Below are 25,519 nucleotides of genomic sequence, written 5' to 3' on the forward strand. Positions count from 1 at the left end.
ATTCATTGGCAGTGTATGTCACATGGCACTATTTTGGAAAATCAAATGGAATAGTGCCTCCAAAAGAACTTTGCCAGTTGTGAAATTGTACAAGGATATTTATAATTATTTTTGACATTTTCTGGGTAGTTTTGTAAAGAAAATCTAAGTAGAGTTAAACTTCACACTTTTGGAAGTGAGATAAATGATAGCAAAACTTTTCAAGTTGCTGTTCACTTGCTGTAGTAGCAAAAATACCCAAAGCCTTGCTCTCAACTCAAGTTCTACTTGAATTACACCTGGTTGAATTTATTTCTCATATATCCACTAAGTGACAGCTTTCAAACAATTTTTTTACCTGCTTACTTTAAATTACTTTAGATAAACGTATGTAAATATTAGGCATACACTTAATTCATGTTGAAAAACAGTGCAAAGGAAAAAAGTGCAAAGAACAACACTTCTACATGTTAGAAAAGGGATGGTCTGGAACAAAGGAAGGAATTAAATGTTTGTGCACTTGTGGGAGGGAGAAGCTATTCTCTCTTAACATGTAAGTTCAACAATTATGGAATAATGGCTTCCAACTTATTTTTATGGAGGTACCAAATATGTAACAGCAGAACATTTTGTAAATGAGAAGTAAAGATAAAATGGCTAGAGTATGAAAGCTGTTCCAAGTAGAAGAGATTTCCAGAAACTTACCAGTCATGCAGTTTTTAAATTCAATGTCATCAATTGCAGCTCCTCCTCCTAGATCTCTTGTTCTGATACCTTGGAATATGACTTCATAATTCCTTAGCTTTCCTAGCAGGATGACAGCCTTTTGCCAATGACCACTGGAGTTCTGCTCACTCTCTTGCCATACTCTTGAAAGTCCTTTTTCTCTCTGAAGGTAACAAGTTTGTATTAGAGTAAACACAAAAGAAGAAAAAAAATCAATCATTTAGAACAGAGGCATTTTATTAGTAAAAACTGATTAAAAAACAAACAGTGGAACTCCAACAATATCAATGCTATACTTGATCTCATCAAAGCAAAGAAGGCATGTTAATTTACTACAGCGCTTCCTACAAGAAGTACTGATAAATCTGTTTTGGTGTTTTCAGAGACACCACTATTTAAAAGGGCTCTATCCAGGTCATTCTATCTCTCTTTCACATGAACGCAAAATTCTCGATATCTGAAGGTATCTTAACATTTTACAGAAGCCCTGGTTTATGGCTCTGGATGCTCCCTCAACCTTCTATTCACATTCTGTAATTATTTAGATTGTATCTTCCACCAAAGAGTGGGTATAATTTCCATAGGGAAAGAGAAAAAAAGGATTGAAGGAGGAATACGTGGGAGAGATCTCTATTCCTGATGGATACAACAAAGGGATTGTGAAGTGAGCCATGGTGGCAAAGTGATGCTTTCTAAGATTAGTAAGATTTCAAAAATTCTGTTATTCTGTTAATTTGGGTATTTAAAAATTTCTATTATAATATGATTGTTATATGAGCATTAACTACAACTGTGTCTATATCACAGTCTTCAGTTGTAAAGGAAAAATTAACCTTCTAAAAAAAACTTATGTAAGTATCCCCTCTGAAGGTTTAAGTTTGGTTGTCATTGTTCTTTGCTTTTCTGGTCCCTGCTCCTCCTGAGAATGAGATGTTTTAATAAATCATGATGATAGTGGACACATTACAAAGAAAGAGAATAAATAAACCATATATTTGCTATATATAACATTATAAATATATATATATACATGCTATATATATTATACATGTACATATATGTTAATAGTTATGGTTAGCCCCAAATACTTAATATCTCAGGGTCCACTATTTTGTTTTCATAACAAATTAGCAGCAACAACAACGAATAAAACCTTTGTGTCTGAAGCTTGTAATAAAACTTGTGGAATTGAGGGGAATACTGAGGGGAATGGCAGCCAGAAAATCAAGCAAGCTGTTCCAATAGATTTATGGCATGCAACTGTGAAATACATAATTTATAGGTATTTTTAAATATAAGCTGAAGAAAAAAGAGAAATATTTTTAAAAGGGATCCAAAGGAGTGACATTTCCATAGATCCGTGCTTTTTTGGGGCACTAATGTTGATAAATAAGGCTGACACATTGTTCTGCTGAGGAAGACCCAATCCAGGAGTTCTTCCTTAGCTGAATTACAGAGAAAGTGGGGCCACCTATCAGTTAATCCAAGATTAACTTTGCAAAACAACTAATGGTGTCTAGACAGATTTCTAAACATCCTTTAAAAAAAAAAAAGATAAATCTTTATACCCAGAGACTCATGTAACTTTTGCCTTGAAGGGAATGGGAAATTCACACCTACTTAATGGAATTTCATATTTTTCTGATGACTGAAGAAGAGAAGCCTTTTTCAAGGTTAATCTTTGACTGTCATGATGTCGTAGTGATGTGGAATCAAAGGAATGATTAGTTAAAGATTAAAATAGAGAGGCCTGTCTGACACATAGCAACATAACAAGGCATGGATATTGATAAAGTCTGTCTCAATTTACAAACTTAATTCACTTTGTTAATATTTTCTATTAATCTACTTCTGAAGTTTCTAGAGCCACTCATTAACTATGACAAATCCCCATAGGGTTTTCAAGAAGAAGGTTGCGTGATCACTTTAATCAATAACATAAAAACCATTTCTTCAATCTTACAACTGACCTTCTAGTGAAAAAGAGATTTGAATAATATATCCATTATCATTTTATGTAATAAGAAAAGAAAACAAGGGTGAATTCTTTTGAAAACCAATCATGGATCAACCAAATGGCACTTTACTATAGAATATCATTCTAATATATTTGCTATCATTCCTCATAATTATCAAAATTATATGCATCCAAATGTAAAATGGAAGTTTATTTACTTACTGGCTTATCATTCATCCATTCATTTATTCTGCAAATATTCGATGTTTACATGCACTATGTTAGATACCAGGAATAAAAAGGTAGAAAAAAGAGTAACTGTGGAGAAAGTCATAAAAATAAATTACTAGAAAAGTTATATACAGATTTTATTTATTTTCTGGTATGTATTAATATATATCAGAACAATTTTTTAAAACAGTAATATCAATCTAATTTGTGCTCCACATACATTGTGTTTTATTTACTTAATATTCTGATTCTTTCCAAATTGAAAAAAAAAAAAAAAACCCTCTTACTTTCAACTCATGATTCTGCCACTGGCCAAGGATGTATCTCTTGCATTCATTCATATGGATGTTAAATTCAACACCCCAAAATAATAAACATATGAAAAGTGATTGGCCACAATAGTAAAAATAGACATAATATAATAAGTTATAGAAATTGAAGGAATACTCTCTTCTCATAATTCAGTCATTTACCCAACTTTGAACTGATTTCCCATGTATTATGTTATACATATTGACCATTTGTTTTACATACTGCATATTAGTTTTGGAAATGTATTTACCCTCATACTGTATGTTAAAGTTTCTCTTTAGTGTCATGAAAAGAAAAGCAGTAAGAAATACTAAAACTCTGTCCCCATTCCCAAAACAAAGGCTGAGCAGAGCCTAGACTTCAACCCAAATCAGGTCTAGTGGCCCCAAGACCCCTCCTTCCAAGACTTTTTCAAGTAAAGGAAAACTATGAGAATTTGTCACCAGTAGACATACCTTAAATGAATGTCTAAAGGAGTTTCTTTAAGCATAAAGGAGATGATAAAAGAATGAATCTTAGAATATCAAGAAGGAACAAAAAAACAGCTAAAATATTAGTAAATATAATAAACATTTCTTATCCTCTTGAATTTTGTTATTTTGATGGTTGAGGAAAAATTAAAATACCATCTAATATGGTTCTCAATTTATGTAAAGGAAATAATTAAGGCTTAAATATTATAAGTGCAAAAGATGACAGACATGAAGGGAGGTAAAATTGCTACGCCTGAGTTGATTGTCTTAATGTTGCCTTTTAATACATCACATTTTCTTTTTTTTTTAATACATCACATTTTCATCCTCAATTTTTTTTGTTCTTTGGGTTTTCTCATACATTCAGTCTCCCAAATGAATCTTAAAATAATTTAATGAATAACTAAAATTTTAAATATTGACTTATTTTACCCTGAGTTATCATTTGTTTTTTGGCTTGGTCAGGACTCTTCATGCCACTTAACTAGAATTTTAGTCTTTTTAATAAATAAGTTACATACTTCTTATAACATTTATTTATAGATATATGGCAATGTGTGTTACAGTGGTGAGTGGGATGCTGGCGAAGGGTTGGCCTTCACCAAATGTATGAGTTCACAGGCCAAAGTTACTAGGCTATCAGAGGCCAAAAGACCATTACAAGATGAAAATAATTGAATAACGTATAACATCTAAAGCAAAATTTTAAAAACAAATGAAATCAGAGTTTTAGCACTGGGCGTTGAATGGAAGTGTTGAATCCCTATACTGTACACCTGAAACTAATATTACATTGTATATAACTGGAAATTAAATACTTAAAAAATATACAGAAAAAATAAAAATAAAAGGCTTCATGTATACACCTAAGAAGATAAGCAAAGATATAATAATATAAAATAAAACAGGAAATGATGAAAGCAACTAAATAGAATTATTGGGTAAGAAAAATATAATATGTACATAAAGAATAAAACAGGTTTGAAAACAGCATGACGGTCACAATTGAAGAATTAATTAATGAGTAGAAAGATCTGATTCCAAAACTTTTAGAGAAGTCAGCAGGAAAATGAAGAGTATGAAATATTAAAAACCAAAATGATATTTTAAGGATAAAAATAGAAAGGCTGTATATATGGATAAAAGAAGTTCTACGAAGATTAAGAAATAAGAGAAATAGAAACAAAAATATTAAAGATAATATTTCAAAAGTAAGAGAACATGAAGTGCCAAATGAGATAAAAAAGAAAGACAAATGCAGTTATGCGCTATAGTAAATTTTAAGAATATCAAAGGAAAAAAATGCTAAATATTTCCAGAAAAAGGAAAGATCAATAATTAGATAGAAATCAGACTTCTTCATAGCCACCTTGGATACAAGAAGACAGTAAACTAATAACTGCATGTATTGAAGGAAATGACCTTGAATCTTGAGTTTTATGTCCAGCCACGCTGGCAGTCAAATATGAAGGCATAAAAAAGTGATCATCAGATATACAGGACTTCAAATTTGACATAAAAGAGACCCCTTCACAAATACTGGAGTATATGCTAACATAAGAAAAAAAAATCTAAGGGAATCTCACAGAAGATATAGAAAGTAAGATCAGTTTTAAAATATAAAAGTTGGGGTGTGCCTGGGTCGCTCAGTCATCCAGCTCAGGTCATGATCTCAGAGTCATGAGATCAAGCCTGGTGTCAGGTTCATGCTCAGTGTGGAGAATGTCTGAGATTCTAAAATAAATACATAAAATCTGGGGATCCCTGGGTGGCTCAGCAGTTTAGCACCTGCCTTCCGCCCAGGGCATGATGCTGGAATCCCAGGACTGGGCCCCACATCAGGCTCCCTGCATGGAGCCTGCTTCCCCCTCTGCCTGTGTCTCTGCCTCTCTCTCTCTCTCTCTCTCTCTCCCCCCCGTGTCTCTCATGAATAAATAAATAAAATCTTAAAAAAAAACATAAAATCTTAAAATATAAAAGTCAGGACCAAAGAACAGAGAAAGTTATTACAAATAATCCAGAGTAAAAAATATAGAAAATATTAACATAATCAGTTCTTAGGGCAGAAAAGAAAGGGGGACAGAAGGAAAGAATAGAAGTAACATTGCCACGAGAGCATGGTAAATGGCTTACCTAGTTAAGGGGAAGAAATTAATAGGGATAAATGAACACAAGTATGTGCTTTAAGTTAAAGACCAAAACCAGCCTAAAAAAAATAATAAAATAAAATGTAGACTTAAAAAAAATGAGAAAAAATAGCAATAAGTCTTACCATGGCAGCAATAGAAATATAAAAAGGTTAAATACCAAAAACTTAACTATAAAAATAATTCCAAAAAGTTCAATAGGAAAATGACAAGGCAGAAAAAATATGTAAGAGATATTTTTACAAATAATTTATGTAAGAAGAAACTTTAAAGATCAAATGACTTATAAGGAGATGCTCAGGCTCTGTGGAAGTTAGATAAATGGAGGATGAAGTGGCAAAACATGATGAGTACACCTCATAGAATGTTTTGCAACAATGGGAAATAATCAACTGGATGCATATATTAAAACAAAGATGTATCTTTAATATATAGATTGAAGAGAAAAAATAGTAAAATGAAAGTTAAAACATTCAAAAAGAGCAGCACATATATTATAGAATGCAAACAACTAAGCATATATATTAAAATGGTTGTGGAGGGAAAGAGTTATTAGAAATGAAGATAAAAAATTAATATAGATACAAAATAAAAAACAAGACACACTTGAAACAATAGCACACATAAAATAAATTTAAAAATTGGTAAAACCTATGGGTTTTTAAAATATAATTATATTGTCCTTGGCTAATGTGTTGGACTCTAGATAGTTTTATTAAATTTTCAATACATAGGATTTATAATTAGAGAATTATATTGTCTTTTTTTTTAGATTTTAAATTATCTCTACATCCAATGTGGGGATCAAACTCACAACTCCAAGACCAAGAGTTGCATGCTTTCTGACTGAGCCAGACAGGCACCCCACCCCCATTTGGTCTTCTTATTACATTGGTTTTATTTGATCCTTGCCAATATTTATTAGTTTTTTTTCTTTTTATGTTATTCTTACACTGTCTTGAACTTTCAGAACACTGTCAAACAATGGGCACTGTTTGGCAAACAGTGGTTGTTTCTTTTCTTTCCTTCTTTCTTTTTTAAGATTTTATATATTCATTCACAGAAGACATAGAGGGAGAGGCAGAGACATAGGCAGAGGGAGAAGCAGGCTCCCTGAAGGAAACCCGATACAGGACTGGATCCCAGAACCTAAGCCAAAGGCAGATGCTCAACCACTGAACCACCCAGGTGTCCCACAGTGGTTGTTTGAACAACTTTTAAGGGAAATAAAACCTAACTCAAAAAATTCAACCTATAAGCATTTTAGAAGCATAATATGAAAATTTCAATGCAATTAACATCTTAAATACACATTCATAACTTAATCATTCTCCTGGTTTCCTGCTGGAGGATAAACAACCAGTGGTGTCAAGGAAAGGAGTGGTCTGCCTGTGGAAGTTAGATGTATCTTCCCCACACCCCAGGAGGTCACTGAGTAGACCTTGTAGAAGGGGTTTTTTATGGGCCATTATTCACACTGCAATTACAATAAACGGCTGTCTATCTATATGAGCTGGTATGAGCCTGGTAAATACCAGGAAAAATCAATCACTATTAAAGAGGACTCATTAGCTTAGATGGATATTAAAGTCAGCAATAACAAAACAACATCAATGTGACACCTCACAGCTGTTAGAATAGCTATTAAAAAAAGAAGGAAGGAAAAAAGGAAAGAGAAAGAGAGAAAGAGAAAGAAAGAAAGAAAGAAAGAAAGAAAGAAAGAAAGAAAGAAAGAAAGAAAGAAAGAAAGAAAAAGAAAAGAAGGAAGGAAGAAAAAGGAAAAGGAAAGAAAGAGGAAAGGAAAGGGAAAGAAAAGAGGAAGGAAAGGAAAGGAAAGGAAAGGAAAGGAAAGGAAAGGAAAGGAAAGGAAAGGAAAGGAAAGGAAAGGAAAGGAAAGGAAAAAGAAAGAAAGAAAAGTGTTGATGAGGATGTAGAAAAACTGAAATCCTTGTGGACTGTTGTTGATAAGTAAGATGGTGCAGTCACTATAGATATTAGGCAACTCCTCAAAGATTAAAGATATAACTACAGTATTATCCAACAATTCCTCTTTCCAGGTACCCAAAGAACTGGATATTTTTACACCCATGTGCATAGCACCATTACTTATTATAGTCAAAATGTAGAAGCAATCCAAATGCCCAATAACAGATGAATGCTAAATAAAATGTGTTAATTCATACAATGAAATGTTTATTTACCCTACAAAGGAAGGGTATCCAACCTAACCCACAACATAGATAAACCCTGAAGACATTATGCTAAGTGAACTGTACCAGTCACAAAAAGACAAATACTTTATGATCTAAAGTAGTCGAAGCCATAGAGACAGAAAGTAACATGGTGCCTACCAGGACCATCAGCCCTCAGTGCCCCCTGCCCACTGACTCTTCTTGTGAGGGCTGGATGGGTCATAGATCCTATCTCTGACTCTTCTAGCACTACAAGCCATCTTCCTCACCCAGTTTACAACACAAGCTCAATGAGCATCTTCAACAGAGGGATTGGGGACCTGAGGCTCTCCCCTGCAGCCTGAGAGACCATTGTCCCCCTCCTCCTGTTCCTTTAATAAAAACAAAACAACAAAAAAAGGACAAAAACAGGAAAACATAAAGTTTGAATAGAAACCTGAAAAAAAAAAAGGGAGGATGAAAAGGTGGCTCTTTTTAATAGGTACAGAGTTTCAGTTATTCACCATAAATTCTTGGATGGATGATGGTAATGATTGCATGATAATATGAATGTACTAAGTGCCACTGAACTGTACACTTGAAAACTGTTAAGTTTTGTGTGCTATGTATTTTACCATAATTTAAAAAATAGGTTTAAAAAATTACATTGAAGTCTCCTGTTGAGGTATATTTAAAAGCAAAGAGAGAAGTGTTCCTAAAAGAAACTACCAGTGATAAAGGGATCAATTTTCCAAGAAGACATAACAATTTTTAACATGTAAGGACCTAACAATAGAGCATCTAAATTACATGAGATAAAAATTGATAAAACTGCAGGATGAAATAGATGAATCCACTATCATAGCTGGAGACCTCAACATCTCTCTTAGAAATAAATGGGCAGACCCAACAGGTAGAAAGTCAATATAGACATAGCTGAACTCAACAGCAGAATCAATCAGCTAGACATAATTGACATCTATAGACTACTTCATCCAACAACAGCAGAATACAGATTTCTTTTTTTTTTTAATTTATTTTTTTATTGGTGTTCAATTTACTAACATACAGAATAACACCCAGTGCCCGTCACCCATTCACTCCCACCCCCCGCCCTCCTCCCCTTCTACCACCCCTAGTGCGTTTCCCAGAGTTAGGAGTCTTTACGTTCTGTCTCCCCTTCTGATATTTCCCACACATTTCTTCTCCCTTCCCTTATATTCCCTTTCACTATTATTTATATTCCCCAAATGAATGAGAACATATAATGTTTGTCCTTCTCCGACTGACTTACTTCACTCAGCATAATACCCTCCAGTTCCATCCACGTTGAAGCAAATGGTGGGTATTTGTCATTTCTAATAGCTGAGTAATATTCCATTGTATACATAAACCACATCTTCTTTATCCATTCATCTTTCGTTGGACACCGAGGCTCCTTCCACAGTTTGGCTATCGTGGCCATTGCTGCTAGAAACATCGGGGTGCAGGTATCCCGGTGTTTCATTGCATCTATATCTTTGGGGTAAATCCCCAACAGTGCAATTGCTGGGTCGTAGGGCAGGTCTATTTTTAACTCTTTGAGGAACCTCCACACAGTTTTCCAGAGTGGCTGCACCAGTTCACATTCCCACCAACAGTGTAAGAGGGTTCCCTTTTCTCCGCATCCTCTCCAACATTTGTTGTTTCCTGCCTTGTTAATTTTCCCCATTCTCACTGGTGTGAGGTGGTATCACATTGTAGTTTTGATTTGTATTTCCCTGATGGCAAGTGATGCAGAGCATTTTCTCATATGCATGTTGGCCATGTCTATGTCTTCCTCTGTGAGATTTCTGTTCATGTCTTTTGCCCATTTCATGATTGGATTGTTTGTTTCTTTGGTGTTGAGTTTAATAAGTTCTTTATAGATCTTGGGAACTAGCCCTTTATCTGATATGTCATTTGCAAATATATTCTCCCATTCTGTAGGTTGTCTTTGAGTTTTGTTGACTGTATCCTTTGCTGTGCAAAAACTTCTTATCTTGATGAAGTCCCAATAGTTCATTTTTGCTTTTGTTTCTTTTGCCTTCGTGGATGTATCTTGCAAGAAGTTACTATGGCCGAGTTCAAAAAGGGTGTTGCCTGTGTTTTTCTCTAGGATTTTGATGGAATCTTGTCTCACATTTAGATCTTTCATCCATTTTGAGTTTATCTTTGTGTATGGTGCAAGAGAGTGGTCTAGTTTCATTCTTCTGCATGTGGATGTCCAATTTTCCCAGCACCATTTATTGAAGAGACTGTCTTTCTTCCAATGGATAGTCTTTCCTCCTTTATCGAATATTAGTTGCCCATAAAGTTCAGGGTCCACTTCTGGATTCTCTATTCTGTTCCACTGATCTATGTGTCTGTTTTTGTGCCAGTACCACACTGTCTTGATGACCACAGCTTTGTAGTACAACCTGAAATCTGGCATTGTGATGCCCCCAGATATGGTTTTCTTTTTTAAAATTCCCCTGGCTATTCGGGGTCTTTTCTGATTCCACACAAATCTTAAAATAATTTGTTCTAACTCTCTGAAGAAAGTCCATGGTATTTTGATAGGGATTGCATTAAACGTGTATATTGCCCTGGGTAACATTGACATTTTCACAATATTAATTCTGCCAATCCATGAGCATGGAATATTTTTCCATCTCTTTGTGTCTTCCTCAATTTCTTTCAGAAGTGTTCTATAGTTTTGAGGGTATAGATCCTTTACATCTTTGGTGAGGTTTATTCCTAGGTATCTTATGCTTTTGGGTGCAATTGTAAATGGGATTGACTCCTTAATTTCTCTTTCTTCAGTCTCATTGTTAGTGTATAGAAATGCCACTGACTTCTGGGCATTGATTTTGTATCCTGCCACGCTACCGAATTGCTGTATGAGTTCTAGCAATCTTGGGGGGAAGGCTTTTGGGTTTTCTATGTAGAGTATCTTGTCATCGGCGAAGAGGGAGAGTTTGACTTCTTCTTTGCCAATTTGAATGCCTTTAATGTCTTTTTGTTGTCTGATTGCTGAGGCTAGGACTTCCAGTACTATGTTGAACAGCAGTGGTGAGAGTGGACATCCCTGTCTTGTTCCTGATCTTAGGGGAAAGGCTCCTAGTGCTTCCCCATTGAGAATGATATTTGCTGTGGGCTTTTCATAGATGGCTTTTAAGATGTTGAGGAATGTTCCCTCTATCCCTACACTCTGAAGAGTTTTGATCAGGAATGGATGCTGTATTTTGTCAAATGCTTTCTCTGCATCCAATGAGAGGATCATATGGTTCTTGGTTTTTCTCTTGCTGATATGATGAATCACATTGATTGTTTTACGGGTGTTGAACCAGCCTTGCGTCCCAGGGATAAATCCTACTTGGTCATGGTGAATAATTTTCTTAATGTACTGTTGGATCCTATTGGCCAGTATCTTGTTGAGAATTTTTGCATCCATGTTCATCAGGGATATTGGTCTGTAATTCTCCTTTTTGGCGGGGTCTTTGTCTGGCTTTGGAATTAAGGTGATGCTGGCTTCATAGAACGAATTTGGAAGTACTCCATCTCTTTCTATCTTTCCAAACAGCTTTAGGAGAATAGGTATGGTTTCTTCTTTAAACGTTTGATAAAATTCCCCTGGGAAGCCATCTGGCCCTGGACTCTTGTGTCTTGGGAGGTTTTTGATGACTACTTCAATTTCCTCCCTGGTTATTGGCCTGTTCAGGTTTTCTATTTCTTCCTGTTCCAGTTTTGGTAGTTTGTGGCTTTCCAGGAATGCGTCCATTTCTTCTAGATTGCCTAATTTATTGGCGTATAGCTGTTCATAATATGTTTTTAAAATCGTTTGTATTTCCTTGGTGTTGGTAGTGATCTCTCCTTTCTCATTCATGATTTTATTAATTTGAGTCTTCTCTCTCTTCTTTTTAATAAGGCTGGCTAATGGTTTATCTATCTTATTAATTCTTTCAAAGAACCAACTCCTGGTTCTGTTGATCTGTTCCACAGTTCTTCTGGTCTCGATTTCGTTGAGTTCTGCTCGAATCTTTATTAACTCCCTTCTTCTCTTGGGTGTAGGATCTATTTGCTGTTTTTTCTCTAGCTCCTTTATGTGTAAGGTTAGCTTTTGTATTTGAGTTCTTTCCAGTTTTTGAATGGATGCTTGTATTGCGATGTATTTCCCCCTTAGGACTGCTTTTGCTGCATCCCAAAGATTTTGAACGGTTGTATCTTCATTCTCATTAGTTTCCATGAATCTTTTTAATTCTTCCTTAATTTCCTGGTTGACCCTTTTATCTTTTAGCAGGATGGTCCTTAACCTCCATGTGTTTGAGGTCCTTCCAAACTTCTTGTTGTGATTTAGTTCTAATTTCAAGGCATTATGGTCCGAGAATATGCAGGGGACAATCCCAATCTTTTGGTATCGGTTCAGACCCGATTTGTGACCCAATATGTGGTCTATTCTGGAGAAAGTTCCATGTGCACTTGAGAAGAATGTGTATTCAGTTGAGTTTGGATGTAAAGTTCTGTAGATATCTGTGAAATCCATCTGGTCCAGTGTATCATTTAAAGCTCTCGTTTCTTTGGAGATGTTGTGCTTAGAAGACCTATTGAGTATAGAAAGAGCTAGATTGAAGTCACCAAGTATAAGTGTATTATTATCTAAGTATTTCTTCACTTTGGTTAATAATTGATTTATATATTTGGCAGCTCCCACATTCGGAGCATATATATTGAGGATTGTTAAGTCCTCTTGTTGAATAGATCCTTTAAGTATGATATAGTGTCCCTCTTCATCTCTCACTACAGTCTTTGGGGTAAATTTTAGTTTATCTGATATAAGGATGGCTACCCCTGCTTTCTTTTGAGGACCATTCGAATGGTAAATGGTTCTCCAACCTTTTATTTTCAGGCTGTAGGTGTCCTTCTGTCTAAAATGAGTCTCTTGTAGACAGCAAATAGATGGGTCCTGCTTTTTTATCCAGTCTGAAACCCTGCGCCTTTTGATGGGGTCATTAAGCCCATTCACATTCAGAGTTACTATTGAGAGATATGAGTTTAGTGTCATCATGATATCTATTCAGTCCTTGTTTTTGTGGACTGTTCCACTGAACTTCTTAAAGGGGAATTTTAAGAGTCCCCCTTAAAATTTCTTGCAGAGCTGGTTTGGAGGTCACATATTCTTTCAGTTGCTGCCTGTCTTGGAAGCTCTTTATCTCTCCTTCCATTTTGAATGAGAGCCTTGCTGGATAAAGTATTCTTGGTTGCATGTTCTTCTCATTTAGGACCCTGAATATATCCTGCCAGCCCTTTCTGGCCTGCCAGGTCTCTGTGGAGAGGTCTGCTGTTACCCTAATACTCCTCCCCATAAAAGTCAGGGATTTCTTGTCTCTTGCTGCTTTAAGGATCTTCTCCTTACCTTTGGAATTTGCAAGCTTCACAATTAAATGTCGAGGTGTTGAACGGTTTTTATTGATTTTAGGGGGGGATCTCTCTATTTCCTGGATCTGAATGCCTGTTTCCCTTCCCAGATTAGGAAAGTTTTCAGGTAGAATTTGTTCAAATACATATTCTGGCCCTCTGGCCCTTTCGGCGCCCTCGGGAACCCCAATTAAACGTAGGTTTTTCTTCCTCAGGCTGTCGTTTATTTCCCTTAATCTATCTTCATGGTCTTTTAATTGTTTGTCTCTTTTTTCCTCAGTTTCCCTCTTTGCTATCAACTTGTCTTCTATGTCACGCACTCGTTCTTCCACCTCGTTAACCCTCATCGTTAGGACTTCTAGTTTGGATTGCATCTCATTCAATTGATTTTTAATTTCTGCCTGATTAGCTCTAAATTCTGCAGTCATGAAGTCTCTTGAGTCCTTTATACTTTTTTCTAGAGCCACCAGTAGGTGTATAATAGTGCTTCTGAATTGGCTTTCTGACATTGAATTGTAATCCAGATTTTGTAACTCTGTGGGAGAGAGGACTGTTTCTGATTCTTTCTTTTGAGGTGAGGTTTTCCTTCTAGTCATTTTGCTCAGTGCAGAGTGGCCAAAAGCAAATTGTATTGGGAAAAAGAGAAAAAGAGAGGAGAGAAAGAAGGAAAGAAAAGAGAAAGAGAAAAAAAAAGGGAAGAAAAAGAAAAAAAAAACGAAAAAAAAAAAGAAGAAAAAGAGAAAGAAAAAGAAAGGAGAAAAAAAGGGGGTGGGGGAAGGAAACAAATCAAAAAGCAAAACAAAACAAAACAAAAAAAAAGAACCACCGGGGAGTATCTTCTGATTCTGTGTACTTTAAGTCCCTTGGCTTCTCCTGGAAGTTGTCCGTCTAGCTGATCTTCTGGGGGAGGGGCCTGTTGTGCTGATTTTCAGGTGTTAGCACTTGGGGGAGCTGCTGTGCCCCTGCCTGGTGCAGGGCTCAGTGGGGGTTGTTCACCCCGTGAGGCCGCAGGAGGAACAGCCCCAGTGGCGGGGCAGCTCTGGAAACCTGGATTCAGCTCCGGCAGGAACTCCGTCTGCAGGGCCTGGAGGCTCCGGGGCGGGGCCGCTGATCTGCTTAGCTCCGGGCAGGAGCGTCCTCGCTGTCCTGGGCCCTCCCGGCCTCTGCCTCCCCAGAGGAGGCGGGATCCTGGGCTGTGTCCCGGCGCCCTGTGCTCCGGGGCCTGCGCTGGTGGATTCACGCTCCCGGGCCGCGCAGCCCCCTCCGCGGAGCCGCCGCCCGAGCCCCCCGGAGCTGCTCCTGGAACCGCGCAGCCCCCTCCGCACGGAGCCTCTTCCTCTGCCCGAGCCCCTCCGAGCTGCTCCCGGGGCCGCGCAGCCCCCTCCGCGGAGCCGCCGCCCGAGCCCCTTCAGCTGCTCCGGGTCCCGCCGGGCCCCGCCGTGCGCGCTGCAGCCCTTAGGGAGCTCGGCGCACTCTCCTGGGCGCGCAGTTGCTCTGTTACTGTCCCAGGGAACCCGAGGGCATCCTCGCCCTCCTGGGTCCTGCTCCACCTCCCCACGAGCCCCTTTCCGCCCGGGAAGGTCGGTGCAGCTCCTGCGTCTCCGGGACGGGGCTCTCCTGTCCTGGGGACACTCGCCCCGGCCTCAGCCCGGCTCCTCCTGGGCCCCTCCCCCTTGGAGGCCTTTGTTCCTTTATTTCTTTTTCCCCGTCTTCCTACCTTGATAGATGCGCGAACTCTTCTCACTGTAGCATTCCAGGTGTTCTCTCTTTAATTCTCAGGCCGAATTCATAGATTTTCAGGATAATTTGAAGGTTTTCTAGGTAGTTTGGTGGAGACAGGTGATTTGGAGACCCTACTCTTCCGCCGTCTTGCTCCTCCCTCCCAGATTTCTCTTAAGCTAACATGGGGCAGTTGCCAAGACAGATCACACTATGGACCATAAAACAAACCTATCAAATTGAAAAAAAAATAATATAAATCATACAGAATCTGTTCTCATACAACAATTGAATTAAACTAGAAATCAGTGACAGAGAGATAGTTAAAATCCTAAGATACATGGAGGTTAAACAACACATTTCTAAGTAACACATGAATCAAATAAGAAATCTCAAGAAAAACTTAAAAATATTTCGAACTAAACTGAGATGAAAACAAAACATCAAAATGTGTGCAATTCAGAGAAAATGATATTTAGAGGAAAATTTGTAGTATTAAATAGGTATATTAGAAAAGAAGAGAGATCTAAAACTACCTAACTTCTTCTTTACCAATACATATGCCTTTTATTTCTTTTTCTTGTCTGATTATTGTGGCTAGGACTATAAATCTGTACCTGGAAAACTAGAACAAGAAGAGCAAATTAAGTCCAAAAAAAGGAGAAGGGGGAAAAAAAAACTAAAAAGCTATAGCAGAATTCAATGAAATTGAAAATGGAAAATCAATAGAGAAAATCAATAATACCAAAAGCTATTTTTTAAAGATAAGATAAAAACTGATATATCTTTAGCCATGCTAAGACAGAACAGAGAGTGAACAAATACTAACAAACAGAAATGAAAGAGGGGACATCACTCTAGATCCTATGGAAATTAAAAAGATAATAAAGGAAAACTAGAAACAACTCTTTCCCCACTAATTTGATCACACAGATAAAATGTACTAACACTATGAAAGTGAAAGACACAATTTGCCAAAACTCACACAAGAACAAATGATCTATGCTTGTAGCTATGAGAAACTGAATCAATAATTAATAATCCACCAAAACTAAAAGACTCAGATCCATATGAGTGCATTTGTGATATCTACCAACTATTTAAGAAATACATTATATGAATAATCTACATTTTATTTCAAAAGATGGAAGCAGAAGGAATAGTTCCTAATTCATTCCATGAGGATAAGATAATTCTCGTCCCAAAACAAGGACATTATAAGAAAGGAAACTATACATAAATATCTCTTTCCAACTTGACCTATAAATTCAATGCAACTCCAATCAAAATTCCAGCAAGCATTTTGTGGATATTGAAAAACTAATTCTGAAGTTCATAAAGAGAGGCAAAAGACCTAGAATAGTTAATACAATATTAAAGGAGAAGAACAAAACTGGGGGACTGATGCTATCTGACTTGAAGACTTTCTATAAAGCTATATTAATCAAGACAAAGTGGTATTGATGAAAGAATAGATAAATAGATAAGTGGAATAGAACAGAGCCCTAAGTAGACTTCCACAAACACAGCAAGCTGATCTCTGACAAAAGAACAAAGGCAACACAATGAAACAAAACAGTGTCTTCCAAATACCCACCATTTGCTTCAACGTGGATGGAACTGGAGGGTATTATGCTGAGTGAAGTAAGTCAGTCGGAGAAGGACAAACATTATATGTTCTCATTCATTTGGGGAATATAAATAATAGTGAAAGGGAAAATAAGGGAAGGGAGAAGAAATGTGTGGGAAATATCAGAAAGGGAGACAGAACGTAAAGACTGCTAACTCTGGGAAACGAACTAGGGGTGGTAGAAGGGGAGGAGGGCGGGGGGTGGGAGTGAATGGGTGACGGGCACTGGGTGTTATTCTGTATGTTAGTAAATTGAACACCAATAAAAAATAAAAAATAAAAAATAAAAAAAATAAAAAAAAAAAACAAAAAAAAAAACAGTGTCTTCAATACATGGTGCTGGAACAACTGGACATCCACATGAAAATAAATGAAGACACAAACTTTATACCCATCACAAAAAGTAATTCCAAGTGGATCACAGACCTAAATGTGAAAAATAAAACAAAAATCTCCTAGAAGATAACATAGGAAAAAACCTACATGAATTTGAGGTATGGTGATATCCTTTTAGGTTCAACATCAAAGATAAGATCCATGAAAGTAATAATTGATAAGCAGGACTTTATTAAAATTCAAAACATCTACTTTGTGATAGAAAGTTAGAAGAGAAGCCTACACTGGGAGGATATATTTGCAGAAGACACTGCTGATAAAGGATTGTTATCTAAATTATACAACTCAACAATCTTAAAGCTCAACAATAAATCCAATTAAAAATGGGCAAAGATCTTAATAGTTCACCGAAGAAGATAGGCAAATAGCAAATAAGTGTACAAAAGGATGTTCCACATCATATATCATCAGAGAAATGCAAATTGAAACAATAGTGAGCTGCTACTATACATCTTTTAGAACGGCCAAAATCCACTACACTGACAATAGCAAATGATGCTAAGGATGTGGAGCAACAGGAACTCTCATTCATTGCTGGTGGGAATGCAAAATGGTACTGCTACTTTGAAAGATAGTTTGGCAATTTCTTACAGAATGAAACATGCTCTTATAATCTAGCAACTACACTCCTTAGTATTTATCAAAATAAGTTGAAAATCTATTACATAAAAGCCTGAACATAGATGTGTACAACTTTATTCATGATCGCCAAAACTTGGAAGAAGCCAGTATGTCTTTCAGGGGGTAAATGGATAAACTTTGATACATCCAACAATGGAATATTATCCAGTGCTAAAAAAGATGGGGGCTATATACAGCCATGCAAAGACAGGGAGGAACCTAAAATTCATGTTACTATTAAAGAAGTCAATCTGAAAGACTCCAATCCATACTGTATAATTCCAGCAATATGACATTCTGGAAAATGCAAAATTATGGACACAATATAAAGATCAGTGAGGTTGTGTGAGTTGGGGAGAAATAAAAAGGCAGAGCACAGAGGATGTTTAGGACAGTGAAAATACCCTGCATGGTATTATAAAGGTTGTATATCACTGTATAACTATAGAATGTACAACAACAAAAGTGAACCCTAGGTAAACTATGGACTTTGGGTGATTATGATGTGTCAATGTCATTTTATGGTTGGTAAAAAAAAAAGTACTACTCAGTTGAGTGATAACTGATAATGGGGAAGACCATGTATGTGTAGGAGTAGGAGATATATTGGAAGTCTCTGAACCCTCCACTCAATTGTATTATAAACCTAAAATTGCTTTAAAAATGTAGTCTTAAAAAAACTATCAAAAATCTTAAGGAAGTCCAATAAATCATTTAAATGGGTAATTTGAGAATATGAAGGACTAGGGGATATTAAAAATAGTTCCAGGACAAAGAGAGCTAAACTAAATTACAGAATTAAGATTTCTAGAAGTCAAATATGTGATATGAAGCGGAGTTATCTCAAAATATAGTATGTGGAATACTGATGTGTCTCCAGGTTCTGAAATCAGACTGTCATGTCTAAACTTCAGCTCTGCCCATTCCTACTAGTTATTTCATCTTCAAAATACAGAGTAAATATGCTTGTCTCATAGGGTTGTTGTAAGGATCAAAAAGAAGTAATGTTGATAAAGCACCTATATTAGTTATTGATATTGTAATGTTTATCATTATTTTTGAGCTGAAATGCAAATAGCTAAATATTATGAGTGAAAAGACAAAAGATGTGAATAGATTTTGAAAATCCATATTTAAATATAAGAGTTCCAAAAAGGGAGAAATAAATTGAGGAGAAGCAATAATCAGAAAAAATAATAAAAGAAAATTTCTGAGCTAAAGTACAACTCAAAATTTTGAGATCAAAACAACCTTGTGCCATCTCTAAAACTCTAAGTTTAAGATAAATTGTCATAAGCTTCCAGAAATAAGTAGTTTACACACACACAAAAAGATTATCATATTGCTATCAGGGTCCTCTCAAATGAAGCATTAAATATAGAAAGCTGAGACAAAATTTTAGCGTCTCTGAGAGTCAGAAAGAGAAAAAACAGAACAAGACAAAAGTCCAGAAACAAAAATGGTGATCCTAGAACCTATACCTAAGCCAGTGTATCATTTCTGTGTCAACTACAAAGATTTAAGCATGTCATTGTGGTCTTATCCTTTTGAAGTGCTTGTTATTTCTAGAAAAAAAATCACACCCTATTGCCAAGATTCGTAACACCTTAAATGTTTGATGAATCATTATATTCACTCCAAAATATTTCTCTAGAATATAATTGTCATGATATTCTAGAGAAGCCAAAACTATAATGATGGTAAACAGATCAGTGGCTGGCAGTGGTTCAGGGGTGTGCGAAGGGAAGTGAATAGGTTAAGCACAGGGAATTATTTAGAACAGTATAACTTCTCTGTATGATGTTGTCATGGTAAATGAGTACTGAGCATTTGTTAAAACCCATGGAACTTTATGGCATAAAGAGTGACCTTAATTTACTCAATTAAAAAATAAAACCTGAAAAAAAAATAAAATAAAACCTGTAAGAGGTTGAAATATCCCAGGAAAGAATGCTTAATGTGACAAAACAACCTAAGTGTATTGCAACTGTATGGAATGAGCTCACTGAGGGGATAGGGAAATAAGGCACTGAACTAAGCACGTTTGGAAATGGAGACTGTAAGACTAACAGAAAAGAAATGTACATTAGCAATATATTCTAGTTGTTTCCCATGGGAGTATGGGTGAGCAATTCTAAGCCACAATGCATGTACACTACAATTGAATAACTAATTAAATGCATAAAAGATGGTGGGGGTCAGGTTTCACAGCTGGATTAAGAGGACATACAAGCTAAGAGGCTAGAATAATGTATATAGTGATTTTTTATAGTAGAAAACAATATAAATTTGTATTTAGATTAATACTGAGATAGTTATAAACATAGTTATAGATACATATATATGTACAGCTCAATCCTACATACCTCTTAGCTCTGCCAGCTAACAGACCCTATAGGCAACAAGACTCCATTAGCAAAGAGCACACCTAGCACCCAGATCTAGTTTCCAATTCCATTCTTTAATAAAAAGCATTAATAAAACTGGTGATTCTAGAACTGGGTCAGAAACTATGCAACATGAGCCTGGAGTAAAGAAATACCAAAAGTATCCCAAAAAAATTCCAAAAAAGTAAAAATAAATCCCACAAAGATAGGACTATATCAAAGAGCCACAGAAGCTCCCAATGTCCAAAGCTGGAACAGCGTGAGAACGAAATAAGGAGTACTAGATTATAACCCACAGTATAAAATATCAATCAGTCCATACTGAAATAATTCATTAAATAAATTAGACAAATCTGTAGTGAAAAATTCCAAATAATTAATATAGATATTTCAACTTTCAGAAAGGGTACAATAACTGGGCAGCCTGGGTGGCTTAGCGGTTTAGTGCCGTCCTGGGCCCAGAGTGTGATCCTGGAGACCCGGGATAGAGTCCCACGTCAGGCTTCTGGCATGGAGCCTGCTTCTCCCTCCGCCTGTGTCTCTGCGCCCCCCCCCCCCCCCCCCCCCCCCGTCTGTCTGTCTCTCTCTCTGTCTCTCATGAATAACTAAATAGAATCTTCAAAAAAAAAAAAAAAAGGGGTACAATAACTTCTCACTCCTTCAGTGTGAGCTGTGCTTAGTAGCATTCCAAAATTACCCTATGAAAGGGAGGAAAGGTGTAACTTTTACCTGACAAACATTACTTCAAGCCAGGTGATCAAATTAACATCATAGAGATGTTTCATTTTGATATTATGTATCTTTAACATAATAATATACTAAGAATGGTAAACACACGCCCAGTCTAATCATGAGAAAAACACCAGTTTAGATACTAATTGGTGGACATTTTACAAAACACCTGACAAATAACCCTCAAGATCAAGGTCATCAAAACAAAGGAGAGCCTGAGAAACTGTCCCAGCCAAGAGGAGGCTAAGAAGGCATGACTTCTGCAACAGAAAAATGTTATTAGAGAAAAACTGAGGAATTCTGAATGACGTATGGACTTCAGTTACTAGTAAAGTTTAATATTGGTTAATTGTGACAAATGTGCCATACTAGTGTGAGATATTAATAATAGGAAAAACTGGGCTGTGAGATATACAAGAACTCTTTGTACTATCTTAGCAATACTTTCTATACTCTAAGATAAAACAGTTTAATACATGCAAGTTTAGAAATCTGCTCTCTCTATATACATAAATGTAATTATATCTTCATATATTAATATATTATTTTATATAATTTTATCTATCTATTTTATATTAATCTCAAATCTGTGAGAAGGCCAGAAAAAAATAACTCTAAGAACTATCTGACCTTACTTATTTGTAAGATGATAGAACACAGCTTCTAAGTACTCTAATTAAACTTTTTGTGTCTACTATGTCCATGATGTTTTTGCTATTTTTTTCAAATTTCAACAATCAAAAAAATTTAAACATGTCTAATCATTATGCTCATAAAAGTTTGAGCACATATAAGATAGATAAAAAGATGAAAAGCCATCTATGAATCATTTTGAACCTAACCAATAAAAGAAAAATAAAATATTTAATACATGGTTGGCCCTAATGGTTGGCTTCACAGCTTCGTTTCATCCTCTGCCACTGGATAAGAGTAAAACACCAAATATTTGAAGCCACATGGATGGTTTTACTGGCATTAAAACCTATTATAGTTAAAAATATTTTTAAAATATACTTTAGGGGCAGCGGGGGCGGGGGGGGGGGCGCCGGGGGGGTGGTAGGCGCGGCGTTTTGGCGCCATCTTCAGCCCAGGGCACGATCCTGGAGACCTGGGATCAAGACCCGCGCCCAGCTCCCTGCATGGAGCCTGCTTCTCCTTCTGCCTGTGTCTCTGCCTCTCTGTCTCTGTCTCTGTCTCTGTGTGTGGGTGTGTCTCAAAAATGAATAAAATCTTTAAAATATATATATATATTATATACTTTAAGGAATGGAAAGGAGTGGTTAGAACTCAAAATAATATCTATATCAAGCAGATAAATATGTATAATTCTTTAAATCCTCTAAAATATTAAGTATTTAAAAACAAATCTAGAAATATCTTTAAAAAGGGAAGGGAGAAGAAATGGGTAGTAAATATCAGAAAGGGAGACAGAACATAAAGACTGCTAACTCTGGGAAACAAACTAGGTAGGAGTGGTAGAAGGGGAGGAGGGCGGGGGGTGGGGGTGACTGGGTGGCGGGCACTGAGGGGGGCAATTGACGGGATGAGCACTGGGTGTTATTCTGTATGTTGGCAAATTGAACACCAATAAAAAATAAATTTATTATTAAAAAAATAAATAAAATAAAATGGCAAATATACCAAAATGTTATAGTTTATGTATAGGTTAATGCTACTTTGAGTTTTCAAAAATAGAATGAAGGGTAGGTTATTTTGAAATGGCATAAAATCTCTTCCAGAGAAATATCTAGCAAACAGTTATTATTTTGGAGTAATATCTTTAGTCAGTGGCTCTTATGTTTATAGGAATTTTTCTGCTGAGGGGGAATAACATTGAGAGTTAGATCAATATACTCATTGGGTAGACAGATATATGTGGTTTTTAAACATATATTTGGTAAAACCATTTTAAACAGAATATTGTTACATTTTTTGCTAGAATATTACACCTTCAAATCCAAAACATGCATGTCTTAACAAATTTCTTTAAAAATTTAGGCAACCGAAATGTGTCACTTAAGTAAAATAGTTTGTGAGTACAGAGATCAAGGAAGCTGAAGTTATATAATTATTTTCTTATAATCACTTCCATTTTACCATACCAATCCTCCCATTTTCCAGGATTTCCAACCACAGAATCATAGTCATTTACAGTGTATAACATAAAAAGTTTGCTTCCTTTTTCATTCATAAAAACACATAAATCTGATATAAATATCTCTATTCACATTCATATGTATCTGTCATATCACAGCAGGTGAAACCTCTTAAAGGATCTTCCTTTGTGTTTGGGAGCCACATGTTTACATGGTCTGGAGAAGTTCATGCAAGTATTAGTCCTCTTTGTTTATAGAGTGATCACAAAGTCCCCATGAATTACTCTTATTTGATTTCTTCCATTTCCCACACAAATATTAATTTTTTCCTTCATGTTCACAAGGTCACTTTCTTCCACATTCATTGTTGAAAGTAAATAAGGTAATACCTGACAGCTGTCTTTACATCTTCAGATATAGTTAGTAGAGCTAAGGAATTTCTCTACCATGATGGCCTAGAATGAACAGTCATTATTTGTTGGGTTTGGACATCAAGAGTGTCACAACATATCTGACCCATGACCATGTTATCATCCAGTGAATATGTCATTAAGACATTCTTTCACCAGGAAAGCATGAGATGCTGGTACACCAACTTGTAGGTGAGCTGTTGCATGGACACGTCTATCTTGGTGGCATAGTAAATCATGAATAAGTGCAGTGTATATATGTTCAATAGGCAACATGGCTGATACGCTATTAAGGAAAATTTGGTCCTATCAAGTGATCTCAAAAAATCAGTGTTCACATTATGAAATCGGGAGGCTGCTACTGCTCAATTAGCAGATATTTGCAGACTCTACATTAAAGTGGCTCAGAGGCCCTCCTGCCCAACCTCATTTCCTACCAGGCTTCTCTTCCCTCCTCCTGCTTTACCTGCACTCACTCTCTTACAATCCTCCAATGGTCCATGTTCCTTCTCTTTTCAGTACATTTATATAAAATAGTCCTTTTCATTCCTCCTTTCATCAATTCCCACTCATGTTTCAGGAAGGTCATCACTTCCTCATGCAATCCACATTGATGTCTTCAACTAAATCATACCTCCCTGCCACAGACTCTGAGAGCATTATGCAATCCTCCTTCATAGCACTTACCACACTTATAACTATATAAAGTCTTCACTAGTATGATGACCAGATAAATATCTGCCTCTCCCATTAGATACACAGAATGCAAGGCTGGGCAAAATCTGATAAACAGTGCCTAGCACAGTACCTTGCATAGAATAACTGCTTAATAACCACAAACAGATTGCATGTATCTATGTAGACATATTTGTGTGAAAAAGAAACAAAAGCACATTGTGTAACTGATACTAAATGGGTATGTAATATATAGAATATCATCTGAAAATGTTTTTATAATAAAGCATCTAAAATATTTAAATTTCCTTTTCAAACTGTTGACAAGGATCGAGAATATTTTGAGTTTAGGGGAACAAAAAAAATATCAGGAATGCAATTAATGGAATTATAGAAATGCACTATTTAGTGATGGGACTTTTTCTTCCAGTATCACCTTAGAGAAATAGAACCTTCAGGGTGGGTTCTATCCTCACTCATATAGCATCATCTCACCTTGTTGTTGAAGTACATTTTACTTCTCATTTTTCAATATCGTCTTATGTTTCAATTACTTCAACATTTGTTTATTGTCTAAATACAGACAATAAACAATTTGGTGAATTTTCCATCTTATTCACCTCTCAATCCTCATGCCCCACACAGAGCTGGGCATAGTGTAGGTACTACAAAAGCATTTGTTTAATGAATGTGTATTTAATTTCAGCTTGGTGAATTAAGATGTTGCATGGAATTACTAGTACAGCTGAAAACTGCTCCAAAGCTTCCCTATAAAACTTCAAATTGATTTCAGATTCTTTTCCTGATATAGGTAAAAACTAATTTTAATAGGTTTAAATTGTATTACTTAGTTGTAATAAACATTTAAAAACTAAACAAAAGTTATGTTGTCTAAGCAATGAGTTACTACATTCTAATAGATAATTTTCCTGAGACATACAATTGTCCTAAATCTTAGGTCATACAAAAAGAAGAATTATCCATAATAAGGAAAAGGCCATGGAGCTGAAAAAGCTGCACTCAGAATGATTCTTGCAAGGTCTTTCCTGTATTGTTTATAGACAAAGTTCACTAACCCAATTAAAATTCCCAATTGATGATATTCAAGGTGATTTCCTACTTAGTGGTTGATGGCTAGTTTCTACTGTCTTTCACACTACATTTGGTTCCTGAAGGAGAAAAACATTCATATGGTTGAACATAAAATAGAACATAGAACATAGAACAATGGGAAAAAATAAAAATGAGAAGTCCTTAGGAAGCATCTGACAGGAAGAATAATAAGAGGAGACAGCAAGGTCTGGAGCAAAATGTCAGTCATGAATGATTGTATCTGTCCCTTGGCACACTGCTGCTCATGAGAGTAGATAACAATTCAATGCAAACAGAAGAGCAGCATTTTATGACAAAATTATTGGATATAACTCAGTTTGCTGTCCTTC

The 25,519-nt window shown here is 36.1% G+C and overlaps 1 long non-coding RNA gene across 1 annotated transcript; it reads right to left on the reverse strand.

Moving 5' to 3' along the window:
* Positions 1-689: 689 nt before the first annotated feature.
* On the reverse strand, positions 690-15,335 carry LOC140616444 (uncharacterized). Its single transcript, XR_012016927.1, has 3 exons — positions 15,129-15,335; positions 2,885-2,980; positions 690-868 (listed from the first exon to the last, which is right to left on the reverse strand). It is a non-coding gene; the product is annotated as an uncharacterized lncRNA (long non-coding RNA).
* Positions 15,336-25,519: the final 10,184 nt, after the last annotated feature.

This window comes from Canis lupus, chromosome 24 (genome assembly GCF_048164855.1).
Source record: "Canis lupus baileyi chromosome 24, mCanLup2.hap1, whole genome shotgun sequence".
In the NCBI taxonomy this organism is placed as follows: Eukaryota; Metazoa; Chordata; class Mammalia; order Carnivora; family Canidae; genus Canis; species Canis lupus.